This window comes from Cupressus sempervirens, chromosome 10 (genome assembly GCF_028749045.1).
Source record: "Cupressus sempervirens isolate cs-2001-9-10 chromosome 10, ASM2874904v1, whole genome shotgun sequence".
Lineage (NCBI taxonomy): Eukaryota > Viridiplantae > Streptophyta > Pinopsida > Cupressales > Cupressaceae > Cupressus > Cupressus sempervirens.
Window position 1 is genome coordinate 290,223,012 of NC_143127.1, and position 5,010 is coordinate 290,228,021.

A 5,010-nucleotide genomic window follows, 5' to 3' on the forward strand; every position below is an offset into this window, starting at 1 on the left:
TGCTAAGCTATCTAAATGTGAGTTTGGTTTGACAGAGATCCTATATTTGGGACATATTATAAGCTCTAAAGGAGTACAGGTTGATCAACAAAAAATCCAGGCAATTTTGGATTGGCCTCCACCCACTAATCTTACACAGTTGAGAGGTTTCTTCGGGTTGTGTAGCTACTATAGGAGATTTGCCAAGGGATTTTCTCAGCTTGCTGCCCCCTTGACTGATTTGACAAAGAAAGGAGCTTTTGTTTGGACAGAAGAGGCACAAAAAACATTTGATAAGCTTAAGGAGGTAATGAGTTCATGCCCTGTGCTTGCAATTCCAGATTTCTCTTTACCTTTTGTTGTTGAATGTGATGCTTCTGGAGAAGGTATAGGGGCTGTCCTAACTCAAAGGGGACATCCAATAGCATTTGAGAGTCGAAAATTAAATCAAACAGAGAAAGGGTACTCCATCTATGATAAGGAAATGTTGGCAATCATGCATGCACTTCATAACTTTAGACAATATTTGGTATGTGGAAGATTCATTGTAAAGACATACCATAATAGCCTCAATTTCTTCTTGAACCAAAGGGATTTGAATGATCATCAACAAAAATGGGTAAGAAAATTGCAAGCTTATGATTTTGATATTGAATACATGAAAGGAAAGAATAATGTGGTTGCTGATGCTCTCTCAAGAAAGCCCACTTTGTGTTCCTTATCATCTATCTCTGCTGATTGGAAAGTCTCCATAATTTTAGAGTATGCTAAAGATTCATTTGCCACCAAGATTTTGGATAAGTTAGTGGATTATAACAGGTACAAGGTTGTTCATGAATTGATTTATTACAAGAACAGGATCTTCTTAGTGCCAGGGTCAAAAACTAAGGAGAGGATATTGAGGGCCTTTCATGACACACCTTTGGCTGGTCACCAGGGATACTTCAAGACATACAGGCAAATTCGAGAGTAGTTTTCATGGAAGGGTATGAAGGAGGATGTCCTTAAACACATTAAGGAATGTATGGTATGCCAACAAAGCAAGAGTGAGCAAAATTTTCCTATAGGGTTGTTGCAGCCACTTCCTATTCCCGAACAAAAATGGGAAAGTGTTTCCATGGATTTCATCACTGGGTTGCCCAAGGTTCAAGGTAAGGATTGCATATATGTGGTGGTAGATAGACTAACTAAGTATGCACATTTCTTTCCTATCACATCTGATTTCAAGGCATCACAAGTGGCTGAATTATTCTTCAAGGAAATTTTTAGATTACATGGTTTGCCTAGAAACATTGTTAGTGACCGGGACAGTAGATTCCTCAGCTCTTTTTGGAAGGAGCTCTTTCATTTGGCAGGAACTGAACTCACTCCCAGTACTAGCTATCACCCTCAAACATATGGACAAACAGAGATAGTTAATAAATGGATAGAAGGATATTTGAGGAACTATGTTTCAAATCAACAACATGCTTGGGTGAAATGGTTACACCTAGGGGAGTATTGTTACAATACATCTCATCACATGTCTATTGGTATGCCTCCTTTTCATGCTCTTTATGGTTATGATGCCCTTTTCTTTGTTGATCTAATACTTTCCGATAGCAGAGTACCCGCAGCAAGTGATTTCATCAAGCAAAGCCAAGACATAATAAGGTCCCTCAAGGATAATCTACAACATGCACAAAACCAACAAAAGATATATGCTGACAAGAAAAGGATTGAAAGATCTTTTGAGGTGGGAGATTTGGTATTTTTTAGGTTGCAGCCATATAAGCAAAGAACCTTGAAGAGAAGTGGGGTAGAGAAACTCAAGCCAAGGTTCTATGGGCCTTATAAAATCATCAAGAAGGTAGGAGAGGTAGCTTATGAATTGGAGCTCCCACCAAACAGCAAAATACATAATATTTTTCATGTATCTTGCTTAAAGAAGGTTCTAGGCCAGCAAACCATAGTATCTACAGAATTACCACCTCTTGATAATGAAGGGAAATTAGTTTTGATACCAGAAGAGATTTTGGATACAAGAGAGAAAAGGTTGAGAAATAGGAGCATCATAGAGCATTTGGTCAAATGGAAAGGATTACCACTAGAGGATGCAACTTGGGAAGGAGCACATATTCTTGAGAATTCCAACCTTCATTGCTTGAGGACAAGCAATATTTGGGAGGGGAGGACTTTTCATGTCCCCTATTCAAATAATTAAAAAAAAATAAACATTGTTAAGGCAGGCAGGCTCCAAAAAGGTGAAATTTCGGAAAAAGGGGCTAATCTTTGAAAACTAATGGACTAATAAATAAAGATTATTATTAAATTATATTTTATTAACCCCTCTTGGACGTGAGTTAGGGTTATGCCCTCTTTAAAAGGGGTTTGGAGGCATTTTGGGCTCATTCTACATCTTGATTCTTGCTAATTTTCTTGTTGTTCTTCAGAGGCTGCCAAACCTGTGGAGAAGGAGACCCAAGAACGGGAGTTTGTAGGTTTCCAAGAAGGCTAAGGATGGGAGTTTGAAGCCATTCCATGTGCATTCTCATACAGAGTTTGCCTTTGTGCTGAATAGTGCCGATTTTGGTGTTTTCGGGGTTGTTTTTGGTTTGAGTTTGGGTTTTCAGTTGAGTGTTTCATATCAGTTTGGTTTGCTTCTGTATTTTAGACTTTATGATGTTAAAATAGAGCTGAATATATGTATTGGGTCGTGATTAAACTTCTGAGATAGTTTATGAGTGTTTTGTGGTGTTTCCGGGCATTTTTGTGTTAATTTCGGTAGCCCGATTGAGCATAGTTTTGCCCTACATTTGTGAGCTGTTGTGTAAAGGCTATAAAAATCTAGAAATGTCATTTTGTAGGCTGTTATGCTGCTAAAATTTCTGTAAAAATGTCCATTTTCAGATTTATTAATAATTTGTGAAGTTGTGAAGTTTTTGGCACTAATTTGGACATACCCGATTTGGGTTTTATTGGGAAATTGGCAGATCTTTGTAATATTGTTTGTTTGATTTTAAAGTTCTGATTTGAGGCTGGAAATATCATAAAAAATTAGTAAAGGGACATTTCAATTAGGTCTTGTAGAGATTAAGGCCACAAGGGAGGTTAGGCTTGTAAGTTAATTGCAAAAGATAGATTGGAGACTACAGAGGATGATAAGAGTGTGAAATTAGAGATTGAGATCATGATTAGCCTCTATGGGCTCTCTAATATTGTAACACTAAATGGAGTCTTCACTAAAGAGGTACATGTGCATTTGGTCATGAAGATTTGTGCTAGTAGGGAACTCTTTGATTAACTGTAGAACTATGTATGTAATCCTACTATTTATTTTGTTTTCCTCTTTTACATTTTCTTCCATTTCTTATAAATGTTTGGCAAAAAAAATTATGTGAAAAAACACCTTATATGAACTTGCACCTTTTGTCACTATTGTCGTGCCCTTGCTCCTTTGGGGGCAAGAGCTAGTATTATTTTTGTTGATGATTACACAAGAATGATGTGGGTTGCTTTTCGAAGAGATAAATCTGAGGCATTTGACAAGTTTATGATCTTTAATGCTAAATTTGAAAATGGATCTAGAATAAAGATGAAGTGTTTAAAGTCTAACAGAGGAGGATAGTCTATATTTGGTAATGTCAATGCATATTGTGAGGATCATAGTATTTTAGTCTTTAGCACTTGTGACACCACACCAAAATAGAACATTAGAGAGAATGAATACAGCTATTTGTGATACAATGAGAATGATGTTGCTTGCAAGTAATGTAGCATATGTACATTATAGAGAAATTTAGTAAGTACTACAATATACACCATCAAATTGAAAATTGCATCCATAATTATAATCATACCAAATTCATTACTAAGTCAATTGTTTTATCTTTTATTTTGTTAAAAATACAAACCGTTTAAAAATCTGTACTTGTCTAACATAAAATAAAAAATAAAAAATTCTATTTTGATAAATTTTCCCTTCCTATCACCATTCTTAAATTTGACAACACTAAACTCCATCAAACTATCCCACACCCCTTGTAAAGTATAATTATCACATTTCTGAATCACATATTCCCTAGTCCCATAACAGCAATCACTATTTGTTGGCAATGTTTACGAGGGTGTTACAACCTGAGGATTAACTATCAAACCTAAGATATGCATTGAAGTTTGTGCATATGCTATGATATGCTTCTTACCTTGTGGATTTCGTAACAAATAAGTTTTTAATTATTGTGCAACTCTTGTGGGCATTATATGTTGAACTAGTATAAAGGGATATTTCCTTAGCCTTACTTGATTTCTTGGTATCCATATCTTGCTCTTTGTTTTGGAATATCTAAATAGATGATAAACTAAGAGAGTTATTTTCATTTTATCTGTGTTATTGTACTTGTCGTAGGCTAGTACTATTGCATTCGCTATGTTTGATTAGTGAATTAGTTTTGAATGTATCAACCAATTATATGCAAGTATTTTTACCTCGTTTCAATTTTTATAAAGTTTTCATATTTTTAATCAATTTAATATATTATGAAAAAATGTTTATCTCCATTCTAATTGGTTGAATTCATTTTGTCTTATAAGACCCCTTTTCTTAGAGCTCCCACCATATTGCTTTTTAACGGCATGAATTTCACAAATAAATATAGATATATACACAATTATTACATTCACAAACTACTATTAAGAAACTAATAGATGAAAATATATCTTCTATTATTTTCCCTACTATGAAGTAAGTTATTGTTCTAATGTATATAAATCTTCTTTAAAAGATAATGTAATTTTTTTTAATGTTTATTTCATAGTTTTTTTTTTTAACTTTAAATTTTATATTCATATTTAAAAATATAATAGTAAAATTCAAATACAAGCACCCCTAATTTAAAATTTAAAATAGTACCATTAATTTTTTTTTTTTATTAATTGTTGATGAAAAATAATAATTAGCAAGTTATATATTACATTTTAAAAATATTTTACTATACCTAATGCATGGTAAAAATAATGTTCAACATACAAGTTAAATTCAATTATATTATT